We start from the raw sequence: 14,437 nt of genomic DNA, 5'->3' as shown, positions 1-14,437 counted from the left end.
ACATTATAAAGACAGGCAAAATGCTAAGTCAGTTACTGCACAGCATGAAAAAATGATTTGTTACTAGTAGCAATGATTCCAAAGACTTCTGTACATATAACATCAGCTCTACTTGATTGAAAATGTCACAGGGGGTATGGGGTCAATGTCTACAGCAACTTCTGCAATTATTAATATTATAGTACTTGATATGTATTATCATCAAATGCATAAATACTTTTTGAGGTTGATTTACTAAAACTGGAGAGTGCAGAATCTGGTGCAGCTCTGCATAGAAACCAATTAGCTTCTAGTTTTTGTTTGTCAAAGCCTAATTGAACAAGCTGACGTTAAAAGATGATTGGCTACTATGCAGAGCTGCACCAGATTTAGCATCTTACAGTTTTAGTAAATCAACCCCTCCATGTTTAAATTTGCCTTACAGCTTTCCTAATGTGCCCCCCTTCATCTCCCAGACCCAATAGCAGCTTCATGGACTGCTATGGCTATAGTTATGCCACTGATGTATTCTTCAGTGAATAAAGGTCCCTAAAGTAAACAAATTGTGCAAAGCTCACTAAGAATTTATTAAACATTGTAAGACTGTTTTAAACATATACCCAGTTTATAAGCATATGGCTGCATAGAAGATAGACTGAATTTAAACTGGAACTTTCCTATAAGCATACAGCAAATGTGCTATTTTCTCTGTTTTATTATGTAGTGTTTGTAACACTCAGGCTGTATTGGCGATGTATTTCTGCAATGTAACAACTGGCTGATTGTGACAGCTCTAATTAGTTTGATAATGGCAAGGACTGGTCAATACAATCAATGACATCAAGGTAACCATGAGCCATCACAGAACTGATCAATAAAGCCAGTTCTTCAATTAGGTGCTTCTTTAAAGTGCCCCAGTCATGAGTGAACACAGACACATAAAGGTTGAATCTTTTTCATCTCAAGCAGTTTTATGTCTTTTTCCCAGCCAGTATGTACTTAGTTTAGCCACAGCTGGAGTGCTAAAGATTGTCTGTCTTTGGAGCAAATCTTCTATGATGCCTACAGCTTCATCATAAGTAAGGTCAGACCCATGAGAAGGCTGTTGTCTCTAGTGATGCTGTTCTGAAATGTTTCCCTGATTTACTAAAAGCAAATACAATGCTTATAGGCGAATGCACAATGCATACCTGGGTTAGGGCTATTCATGCACTTTCACTAAACAGAAGCCCACATGCGTTTTGTGCCTGGACCATTTTCATTGTTATTGTTGTTCTTTCTAATATACTGTACATCTCAGGCAAGCACTGCTTCTAGAAAAGAGATTTCTCTCTTAATAAATGCTACAAAGCTGGGAGGAAATATTTAGCTGAGTGTATTCCACCAAGTATACAGAAAAAATAATTATATATACAGTATCTCACAAAAGTGAGTACACCCCTCACATTTTTGTAAATATTTTATTATATCTTTTCATGTGACAACACTGAAGAAATGACACTTTGCTACAATGTTAAGTAGTGAGTGTACAGCTTGTATAACAGTGTAAATTTGCTGTCCCCTCAAAATAACTCAACACACAGCCATTCATGTCTAAACCGCTGGCAACAAAAGTGAGTATACCCCTAAGTGAAAATGTCCAAATTGGGCCAAATTAGCCATTTTCCCGCCCCGGTGTCATGTGACTCGTTAGTGTTACAAGGTCTCAGGTTTGAATGGGGAGCAGGTGTGTTAAATTTGGTGCTATCGCTCTCACTCATACTGGTTACTGGAAGTTCAACGTGGTATACCTGATGGCAAAGAACTCTCTGAGGATCTGAAAAAAAGAATTGTTGCTCTACATAAAGATGGCCTAGGCTATAAGAAGATTGCCAAGACCCTGAAACTGAGCTGCAGAATGGTGGCCAAGACCATACAGCTGTTTATTAGGACAGGTTCCACTCAGAACAGGCCTCGCCATGGTCGACCAAAGAAGTTGAGTGCACATGCTCGTCATATCCAGAGGTTGTCTTTGGGAAATAGATGTATGAGTGCCGCTAGCATTGCTGCAGAGGTTGAAGGGGTGGGGGGTCAGCATGTCAGTGCTCAGACCATATGCCGCACACTGCATCAAATTGAACCAACTAAGGTTAGAAGCTCATTGGTTTCTATGCAGAAGTGAGCCTGATTTTGCACTTTTCAGCTTTAGTAAATAAACCCCATTGCGTACTTAAAAGTGGGGTATGCCTGTATATATATATATATATCTATATATAGATATATATATCTATATATAGATATATATATCTATATATATCCTATTGTACAATCCTATTGTATTGTATTATAACTGTATTGTCTCCCTTTTATATTGTAAAGCGCTGCGTAAACTGTTGGCGCTATATAAATCCTGAATAATAATAATAATATATATAGATATATATCTACATCTATATAGATATATATCTATATAGATATAGATATATATATCTATATATCTATATAGATCTATCTATCTATCTATCTATCTATCTATCTATCTATCTATCTATCTATCTATCTATCTATCTATCTATCTATCTATCTATCTATATATATATACACATATATATATATATATATATATATATATATATATATATATATATATATATATATATATATAGATATAGGTACAGTATATAGATATAGATATACAGAATATCTATATCTATATCTATATATATCTCTATGTATATAGATAGATATATCTATATATAGAGATATATAGATATAGATATATATATATATCTAGATATCTATATCTAGATATATAGATATCTAGATATAGATATCTAGATATCTATATATATAGATTTTATTTTTTAATTTTTTTGAGAATTGGCATGCACTCAACCATGCTCACAAAGCATTTCCTCCCACCTTTTCCATCTTGTGGAACTCAATATAAACCATTTAATTAGGATAGGAATGCTGGGAGTCAGTAAAGGATAAACAAAAGGAGTCAGACTGATGCAAAATAGAAATCATTTACAGTGTTACATTTATACTGCCATTGTGAAGTAATTAGCAATGACAACTCAGAATTTTTGGTGTCTTCTATTTAAATGTCCAAATCTGTAGCAAAATTCTGCATAATGGTTGTGCTTTGTGCCTGGTCACAGTGGCTACAAATGCAATATTTTTGTATTACATTGTCTTAAGTAATGATTACAATCTGTAAAGATTTTTGTTATGCCAAATGCAGCCTTGTGATCTAAGCAGCCAGTGCATGGGCTAGTAGGCCTACTATATGCAGATGCTGTGTCAAATGGGCTTAGCATAGGTCAATGAGTGTCTTTTATTGTGGGTGGAGCATGGAGAAGTGGATCAGTTCAGATGGTATTGAATTAGCTTTTTGACGTGAACATCTAATCCTATTCCTTTTTTTTAATTTGCTTTAGATCCCAACCTAAAAATGTTTCCAATTCTTAGATGTGGTGACTTGCATTCGTTTTCTATTTTCAGGTTTCACTTTGTTTTTACCTGGTGATCCTGCCCTTTTTTCCAACTTCCTTTACCAGACTAAATTGTCAAAAAATGGGCATTTAGGGGGTTGAGCCAAACCATTTACCACTGACAGGGGTGTTTACAATGGCCAGCTTGTATTAATTCATAAAAAAAACCTTTATACCAAAGATACTGTAACTGCCTAAAAAAAGTGTTAGCTGGGGTTTGGTTTTCATTTGTTAGCCAGGTTCATCTAAATCTGTCCCACTGTGATGCACCCCTCTCTCCAGATTGATAATGATGCTGTCCAAAGGTGTCTCTATTGTTACTCCATTCAGGGAGGAAGTGTATTACTGGCAAGACCACCATTTGAAAATCAAGGAGAAAAAAAAAGAAAAATAATGCAACCTCCTCTATTAGGAACATATTTATTTTTTTACTTTTGCTTTTAATGCCTTTATTATGCTTTTACAGGGACAATGTTTTACACTGCATTTGCTCTTAGCACACAAAACAAAGATATAATACTTAAAGACAAAACGCGAAAAGCTGTAATATTTTGAAAAGGCTGTCTTGTTCCATCAAAATAAAAAATGATAAAGCTGACACTGAAATCGGATGTGGTTTACAGGACAGGAGGAGAAGTTTGTACAGATGGTCTGTGTCTAAAGTAAAGCCAGAGTAGAAGAGACAAACCTTCAGTTACTGTAGAAGCCCATAGACATTTAAGATGTCCTCATGGTGAAAATTCTAAAACTACATACCTGAAGTTTGATCTATCCATTTACATATTGCACACACACATATGGAGAAACCAATTTGGCATTGTTCCTTAGTTTCATGGGAATAATCCAGCAGCACATGGGAATATTTTCAGTATGACATTGTTTTAGTTTAACCACTTCAGCCCTGGAAGGATTTACCCCCTTCCTGACCAAGCCCTTTTTTGCAATACGGCACTGCGTCGCTTTAACTGACAATTGCGGGGATGTGGGACGCTGTACCCTAACAAAATTTAAATCCTTTTTCCCCACAAATACAGCTTTCTTTTGGTGGTATTTGATCACCTCTGTGGTTTTTATTTTTTGAGCTATAAAACAAGAGCAAACATTTTGAAAAAAAAAGCAATATTTTTTACTTTTTGCTATAATAAATATCCCCCAAAAATATATATAAAAAAATACATTTCTTCCTCAGTTTAGGCTGATATTTATTCTTCTACATATATCTGGTAAAAAAAAAAAAAATCGCAAAAAGCGTATATTGATTGGCTTGTGCAAAAGTTATAGCATCTACAAAATAGGGGATAGATTTATGGTATTTTTATTATTATTATTTTTCTATTAGTAATGGCGGCGATCTGCAATTTTTATTGTGACTACAACATTGCAGCGGACAGATTGGACACTATTTTGGAACCATTGGCATTTATACAGCGATCAGTGCTATAAAAATGCACTGATTATTGTGTAAATGTCACCAGCAGGGAAGGGGTTAAACACTAAAGGGCGATCAAGGGGTCAAGCATGTTCCCTGGGCGTGTTCTAACTGTAGGGTGGATGGGCTCACTAGAACATGACAGAGATCACTGCTCTCAATCACTGGGAGCAGTAGATCCCTGTCATGTCACTAGGCAGAACAGGGAAATGCCTTGTTTGCATCTCCCTGTTCTGCCTCTTCGTGTCATGATCGTGGGTCACCAGCGGACATGAAGTCCGCGGGACCCACGGGCACGTTCCTGCGGCGCATGGCGGGCGCATGTCCGCCCACGTCACAAGTGGGTGAAACATGTCGGTGTGTGTGTCTACACATGCCCTCTGCCGATAGCCAACTTGGGCTTTTCATCACTCTTCAGCCCTCATCCTATCTCTGCAAACTGGAAATCCACAAACAACCGAAAACTGGAAGTAAATGGCCAGGCGGCCCCATGCTGGTTTTGAGTGGATATCATCCTGTGCGTGTCACCAGGACTAGGAATACAGAGATTCGCATCCTGCACACCTGTGGACCCCTGCAAAGGACCCTGGATTCACCACCTTGTCGCTGCAATTGAGGACCAATCTAATACCATCTAAACAGTGAGTCTCTTTTCAGCTGGTATATCCAGCAAGCAATCACAACCTGAACATTTTTTTGGAGGCTCTGTGTTTTGACTCAGCTGACTATATTTCCCTATCCAAACTATATGCGGTACTATCTTTAATGTTTCATGGAAACATGGTGCTGAATGACTAAGAGGCTTGCTGGGGATCTATTGTTTCTCCTTGACTTAAGTCGCATGCTTGCATCACAGCGTGCTGCATTTTTTTTATATATTATCTCTGATTGACAGTGCTACACCCAGAAATCAAACTGTCCTGTTCACTAACTATCAGGAATACTTTCTAGCCAGAATTGCATTTACTTGTCTGAGATAACCAATGCTTTCTTCAACATTGTAAAGAAGACTTAATGCAGCAACTCTATAGGCATATAGGGAGTCTGGAGGTCCATGGTTAAGCACAATACGGGTACCGACTTGTGCTACCAAGGTTTCCCGGAACTTAACTCGCCTAAACACATGTAAGCATTATATTAAGTCACACTTAATGACTTCAGATGATTGACACGTGTGGATGACTGGGATATGGCTGAGCTCATGCGTTTTTAAGTGACAACGTTGTCAGTTTTTACCTTATTCAATCTCCTACTGTTTATGCTTTCCTTTCAATGATTAAAATGTTTTTCTACTAATTGTTCTAATAAAGTTATATCAGGTTAAACCGCAGTTTGTTCCTTTTCCTTCACTGAAGGTAAGGACATCTTGGGTCCTATTCCCACTCCACTTTTATTTTGACTACTTCTTCTGTTCTGACAAGGAACACCACCGTATTAGGTGAGCCGGTAACCTGTTACCTGAATTGACCAACGATACTGGTCATCAGGACCCCGCCCATTGCGTTTTTTACTACGATTTGCCCACTAGCCACCGATGGCACAGCGACATACAGGTATGTTATTTTGTGCACCCGTGCCACTTCGCCGACGTATATCGGCGTGAGCGGGTCGGCAAGTGGTTAATCCATTCATTTTAGCATGGGGATCTCCAGGGGTATTAAAACATTATCCTTTCAAAGCCAATTTCATTTGACCTGTTCAAGGTCAATGCAATAAGTAATTTTAGGTCTCAGCAAATTCCTTGTTGGTAGATCAATCGTTGGTGACCAAACTGCTTGACCATTAATGACTGGTTCTGTCTCGGGTGAATTAAATCAAATTGACTTCAAAATCTTGGATCTCTTATAATGCACTGTATTACAAAAATAAAAAGAAATAAAGGATAAATGGATGATGGATGGATGGATAAATGAAAGGATAAAAAGAAAAGAAAAAAATGATTTTAACCATTAAAGGTTTGCTGAAATGAATCTACTTACAAAATGATTGCAACAATAGTGGATGCATCATATACTACATAAGAAAATAACTTTTTCTATGCTGTGGATGAAGAAGTAAAAGTCTGGTAGCTTAATAATCCAATAAAACTCAAAGAGAACCCATAGTAACAGCAAGGTTGACGCTTATTTTCTATGCTGTGGCCCTAAATAATAATATCATCTTTCTGGTATGCCAATTTTGAGCTTGTATTTCAGGTCCCAAAAGCCTGCACACATAGGATCAAAAGTAAGAAAAAAATGTTAGCATTGTTACTTTTCATCACTAGTTGTACCCTATTAGGAAATTAACTTTAAGTTTGATTTACTAAGGTTATAAGGTTGTTTATCAGGATGCTGATCTCTGGCAGTGTTACAGGGATATTGTGCTTTGGCCTCTTAAGATTTTTTTTTTTTTTTCATTATTTACATTTACAAAGTAGGGACAATGCGCCCACAGAATTCAATACATTTGAGAACACATCACTATGGGTGTAACAGCCCATTTCAAAATGTCACCTAAATTGCACTGTAAATGTAAAGTTTTTTTAATGCCCCACTCCAGGAAAAATAGTATATCCCTCATCATGTAGCCAATAACATGGACACTTGAAGAAGGGCCTTGTTGGAAGTAAACAGAATAGAAGGGAACAGCTTTAGGTATGTAAGAAAAGGGCATTTAGGCCCTTTTATCATGTTGAATGCTCCCATGCACATTACCTCAATGTGTGGCACCACACACTACTTCTGATAGGCACTTCAATGCACCTTGCTGATTGGGGAGTGTTGCAAGTTGCAGCGTGATATGCTGTCAAAAAAAGGGTGCAGGTCCCATTTCTGGGCCACTAAGGTGCATGCCAGCCAATTCATTAATGTGTTAAAAAACCTGCCTGTTTTAATGCACTAACATATTTAACAATGTAATTTATAGTTTTCTAAACCATTATCTAAAACAACATATGTAATAACAGTGTATCATTATATATGCTAAATTTGAATGTAGCATGAAATTCTCATAACAGGACAGTAGACATGTTTAGTATGTCCCTAGCTTGAGGAAGAGAGAACACTGTTTTACAAAATGTATATTAAACAGGGATAAGGGACTTTTACATGACCCGTACTGTTCTTATCCAGCAATTCATAAGCAGTTGAAAAAAAAAAAAAAAACGACTTCATGATACTGTGAACTGAAAATATTATCATGATGAGAAATGTATCATTACTTAAGGCTGAAAACTGAGTGAAAGAATATTTGTTGCTCTCTCTCTGCACTTTTTGATTAAATAAGGTATGCTTTGTAGCAGACTGTGCAACAAATGCTTTTTGGCACAAGCCAAGGGTGTCATAAGAATATGTGAAATATTAGGAGTAAGCTTTACTGAAGAACGTAATTCTACATAAGACCAGTTATCAGTCTGCATACAAGAGGTTTTTTTTTTTTTTAATATTTATCTTTTTAACACCTTCCCGCTCTGCCATCATTTTGCTGTAGGCCGGGTGGGAAGGTGTTAAAAAAAAATATGATTTAATTGTTGTGACTGGGCATCATATGATGTCCTTCACAACATGCAGCTTGTGTGCGCTCCCGGGGAGTGCAGCGCGGCGATCCGTGGTGTGGTGTGTTGCATCTCACGGTAAAGAGCTTATGACGTAGACTCTTCACCATGTGATCAGCTGTGTCCAATCACAGCTGATCACAGTGTAAATAGAAAGTGGTTATCAGCATTCTTCTATTCATGCTGACAGCGCGTGAGTAGAGAGGTGGCTCTCCTGATGGGGGGGGTCTGCACTGATAATCAGTGCATTGATGATCAGTGCAGTCCCATCAGTGATGCCTGCCAGTGCCCCCCAGTGATACCCACCATTGATCCCAATCAGTGCCCATCAGTGCCACCCATCAGTGCCGTCCATCGGTGCCATGCATCAGTGTCCATCATTGTCCATAAGGGCTGCCCATCAATGTCCATCAGTGTAGCCTATCAGTGCCCATCAGTGCCACCTATCAGTGCTACATATCAGTTTTGCCTATCAGTGCCCATCAGTGCTGCATATTAGTGCTGCCTATTAGTACTGCATATTAGTGCCTCCTCATCAGTGCCCATCAGTGCCACCTCATCAGTGCCGCCTCATCAGTGCCCATCAGTGCCGCCTCATCAGTGCCCATCAGTGCAGCCTCATCAGTGCCCATCAGTGCAGCCTCATCAATGCACTTAAGTGAAGGAGAAAAATTACATAGTTACAAAATTTTGTAACAGAAACTAAGAAAAACCTTTTTCTTTCAAAATGTTTGGTCTTTTTTCATTTGTTTAGCAAAAAATAAAAAACACAGTGGTGATTAAAAAGAAAGCTCTATATGTCTAAAAAGAAATGATAAAACTTTTTTGGGTACAGCATTGCATGACCATACAATTGTCATTCAAAATGTGACAGCTCTGAAAGCTGAAAATTGGCCTGGGCAGGAATGGGGGGGGGTTAAAGTTCCCAGTATTGAAGTGGTTAAAGTCTAAAGAGAGCAAGAAAGAGAACTGAAGAGAATCCAAGGTCCAGAACCAGGGAGAACATCTCATCCAGAGTGTAGTAATTGATTTGCAGGCAGCTAAAAAGCAGCAAAAAAGATTTGATTGTAAGTTCTCATGAGCCTAACCTTCCTCAACCCTTCTGTATTGGACTGGCTTGTAGTTGTACTGTCTTCATTAATTTTGAAAAGTGCTGTGCAAACTGTTGGCGCTATATAAATCCTGTATGAAAATAATAATAATAATAGTGTCTGTGCGTCTAAAATCGGCAAGCATGAACTTTCCCACTTCTGAAATGGTTAACAAGTAATACATCATTTATACAATCCACTTTGTCTTTAGCAATTTATATCAGCATAAATGACCTACTAAATAATACAAGAATGATCAAATATTCAGAATATAAAAATTGTAGAATTGTTTGAAATAAAGGGCATATGAACTGGATAACTTAACAAAGGAGACAAAAATAGACTAAGAAGTGGCACTATTCCTTATAAATGGACACTCTTACCAACTGCACATAGCTACTTATTAAAAACCAAAAAGAATTGGCCTCTTGCCTTGAAAGCATGCAGTGATTTCTGCTACAGATCTTTAAGGTGTCACCCTCATTACTTTACACAGAAATATATTTATTGTGACTATTGTCACTAAGTGACTATTTTTTTTATCAGTAACTATGGTGCCTTTTCAGGATAGTTCTTAAATGAAGACATGCTGCTGTTTTTGGTGGCTTATTAACCTTTGTCCTTTTTTGTACTCTTTGAAAAACTGGTGGGATAGAACTTGAATCTCTAGTTTCATAAACTCCCTCACACAAAAATACCTCAAAAGAAGTCAGACAAGATAATTGATGCTTTTCCTGTTAAGGTTTCCTAAAAGATCTTAACCTCCAGGTCATCATGCCTCTTAGTAAGTGTGGCACTGATGCCCTCTTTGCACACCAACAGGATTGTCAATGTGAACCTGTCGGAGGGGGAGGGGGGTCAGCAAAATTACGAGATGGCTAACCTGTGAAACAAATAGCTTCATACATACATGCCCATCAATCTGTTTGCTATGTCTGCACTCTCCTGGAACCAATCTGATTCAAATATTTCCAGATCTGGGGAATAGCATATCCAAAGTTGGCTGCTGTGATTTTTCCCACCAACCCCTATGTCATTATTGTGTCCTGCAGTGCTTAAGGATCAGCAGGAAGAACCACAGTAGGGGGACCTGCCATTTGGCCAGCCTGAGAAACTGAATTGCATCAGGTCTGCTCAGTGTCAAGTTTTTTTTATACTTCCCAGGTTAGTGCTCTTGTAATATTGTTGACCCGATTATGTAGTCACTTTGATTAAATTAAAAAAGGTGCAAACAGGGGGGTTAGAACCCCGTCAGGTTTTTATTTATTTACCTATCTATTTGTGTGCTGTCTGTTTCCTGGTTAGGGAGAGTCTCCCTTTCAATTTGTCCTTGTGGCCTTCAAGAATACATTTAAAGGAAACAATTATCCTACAGAGAATTTATCTTACTTTTAACGACATTTCTTCTGTGTTGCAATGGTTTTATCCACGTTCTACTTTATCCAAATGAAAAAAGTTTTGGCCTTAGATATTCTTAAAATAACTATGCAATTGTTAATGCAAGTAGATTTAAAGATAATGAAAGTAAATGTATCTTCAGGAGTCACCTGAAGTGACTCCTGAAGTGCCGGTTCACACTAGTATGATGGAGGGAAAAATGCGAAGCCAGTGCGGGCTCCCGCATCGCACCTGAATCGCACAGTGGTTCACACTGAGATCTGTGAACGGCTGCAGGTGTCAATGTAAAGTAAACGACGCCCCCACATTTTTCAGCAGATCGCAGTGCGAACTGTGAAATGATGCAGGAATTGGATTGCATAAGTGTGAACACCCATGCAATCCGATTCTAGTGCGGACCAAAAAAAGGTTCTTGCACCATTTTGGTGTGAATGTGATGCCATTTCAGCCATACAGTTTGTATGGCTGAAATTGCATTGCACAGACATCGCATGCAATCTCAACAGCAATGCCGTGTGAATCACATGTGATGTCTGGCATCACACTAGTGTGAACTGGGCCTTTTACCTGAAATCAAGGCAAACAGCTGAATACAAATATGAGAACTATTGTAAATGCCATTGTTTTTGTAAGTTTGTCAAACCAGTCCTGTGATCCAGGAAATCCTACCAGACAACACAGCCAGACTGGTGAACAATTGTTTTTATACTGCTAATATGCAATTAATGCTAGTCAAGGACTCACTCCCAAATCTTCTACACAGAAAAAAAAAGGAACAGCAGCAAACTAAAGGGTTAATTCCTTGTACCTTTTAGACTTGTAGAACTGTGCGAAGCAGTAGAAACTGGCTCATAGTGCTAACCATCTTTTTCTCAATAAACTGCATTGAGATCATCAGGAAGCTAATATAAAGACATATTCAGTTTATTTTACTAGTTGTGTTTAAAACACATACTTTTTTAGTTACTATATAACTAAACTAAATGTGATTAATGTATAAAAAATTCATCTTTCTTGTTCAAATATTTTATTAATGATAAGAGTCAATAATACAACGTGTAGGTCAATTTGAGATATATGGCAGATGTAATAAAGTATAGCCACTCAGTAAAGAAGTGGTTAAGATAACAAGCAAAACAACAATAAAGCATAACAAAGTATCCAACAACCATAACATCAGAATAATGTAAAGTAGCGATCAGAACCAATTACTAAACAGTAATTGTTAGGGTATTGGTGCCCAAACCAAGGTGAACTTTAGGGTAGTAAATTTAAATATAACCAGTTGGGACAATAATGTGCCCAAGTTTGGGAAGAGGAAGTACCATGGGTGCCCCTAGCCTGAGGTGGTAAGAGTTGATCTTATGGGTGTACAGATATGAAATGTGGTATTGCTTTGGTTAGTCATAAGCAAAAATTCATCTTTAATCCTAATCCAGTTAACCCAGTAATTAACATTGCTTTATAGCTCAGTGGGGGAGATTGCTGTACTATCATCACGTAGTTAGTACAGCAGCTCCTCTCGAGTTAATACAGCGGCTCCTCCCAAGCTCCTCCCGAGTTAGTACAGTGGCTCCTCCCAAGCTCCTCCCGAGCCCTCTGGGTTGAACAAAAAAAAACAATGAATATTGTGTACTCGGCGTAACCTTAACTTTTAAGCTGGTCATTAATGGATCAAGATGTAAATTCATGTATGGTCAGGCTGGTAGTACACAAGTTGATCCATCGATGGACTTGTGTACAAACAGGTGGTTGGGCTTCTGGCTATAGCCGGTAACACTGGTCATTGTATTCTGATGGCGAAGAAGGTTTCCCACTGTCAGAATATAATACCACATAAGGATGTGGATGGAGCAAACAAGGCATTTCTTTCTTTCCACCAGCTGGTTGAAAAAAAAAAAGCATAACGTTTGCACTGCCTTAGTGCCATATCACAAATAAGTGCTAAAATTGAGCCTATATTATCCTATGAAGTCATCCAGGCAGTGGTGGAATGACGTCTGTTAATTATACTTGAATCCGAACTTCTAAAAAGAAAACAGTAGCATTAGTCATTGGGCGATAACATACATACATACATCTCATCAAACACTGTTGATATTTGATAATTGCTGAAAAGATATAGATTGGTATAATATAATATGTATGCCTTGTATTTTGACTATGTGTGTCTTATAAGGTCTAACAGTTCTTAAAAAAAAATCTGTTCTTGATGAAAAAGAAATACAAAAGAACATTTCTCAGTATCTTACATTAACACAGATTAAAAGCAATTAAAATAGACCAAAGGCTTTGAGTAGGTGAACTAAGATCACCAGACACACAAATTGTAAGTTGTCAACCTGTACTGTCTCTTTTGTTTGAAGCTTGACTAGAGCTGTGTTAGGATAATTTAATTGTTGCAGGAGCTCTGTTATGCAGCCATGCAGGTAGCTTGTACCAACATATAGATTAATTAGACTTTCTCCCTTTTTACCAGTATGTCTGCTTCAGTGTGTGTCTATGACAAGACAAAACAATAATGATCAAGTTTATTTTCTACATTCCAGTCACAGGTCATGTAAACTAAGAATTCTCCCTGTAGGCCTCATTTAAAGCAGAGAAATAATCATCATGAAAATGCAAAGAAACAAGAAAAAAAAATGTGACTTTTGAGTTTGAATAAAACAACCTAATTGAGATGAAAAGTCTTTGCTTGGTTTGCCGATTAGGTTTATTTTGACTGGAATATTAATATTTGTGCTTGATTTGTTCCATTTCATACCCTTTCCATTTTTTAAAAGACATTTGTTCGATGGCACTGATCCATATCGCTACATTTCTGCTCAACATTTTAATTTGACTGTCAGACTTTATCAGAGGTACTTGTAGTGAAAAAGACTGCCGTATTGTTTGTGGTAAGCAAAAATGCAGTATTATGCCCAATAAAGACAGAAGTGAAAAAAAGATCCCTGGGTGGAAACTTGTTTGTATAGTTACAGGGTACTGCTAGAGTTAAACCTTAGGGGGTGCAGGGGGGCAACTTTTCTTAAACCAATTCATCTTTAAGGGGCAAGCAGAGCACATTCTGTTCTTTATTTGCCAATAGTAAAGAATTTCACAGCATTTACACTCCTTTATCTCTTTTCTTGCTTGCTGTTTGAGCCTCTGGCGGGCCTGATAACCTGATTCTGAAAGAATCTGGGGCTGTCAGTGTTTTTTAGATATATAAGGGGTTACCATACTTTTGTTAAGTTACATGTCTGAAGAGGGGTGCATTTTGTGACAGCAAGGAGACACAATTAGAGATTTTGCCTGCAGTAAAACTGTAAGTAAACTAAGTATCACAGTCATTTGGTATTATGTGCTATGTTGTACAAAAGAAAGCAAAATGAAGTGTCTACTATTTCTAATAAGGATTGTGAGGAAGATCCCATTGTGTAGACAAGGGGCAACTGCACTGGGTTTAGTTTTGACTTAGCTTGGAGCAAAATGTATTAACTAAAAATGGTTCATATTCAGATCATTTATGCAAAGGATTTTTATGACT

At 37.7% G+C, this 14,437-nt stretch overlaps 1 protein-coding gene across 4 annotated transcripts in view; it reads left to right on the top strand.

The window, feature by feature from the left end:
* Window positions 1–14,437, top strand: part of EFNA5 (ephrin A5) — a 601,230-nt gene that overhangs the window by 62,319 nt on the left and 524,474 nt on the right. The window lies entirely within an intron of this gene.

Source organism: Aquarana catesbeiana, linkage group LG01 (assembly GCF_042186555.1).
Source record: "Aquarana catesbeiana isolate 2022-GZ linkage group LG01, ASM4218655v1, whole genome shotgun sequence".
Lineage (NCBI taxonomy): Eukaryota > Metazoa > Chordata > Amphibia > Anura > Ranidae > Aquarana > Aquarana catesbeiana.
Note: the sequence above shows the minus strand (reverse complement) of the source record. Positions and strands in the feature narration are given on the sequence as shown.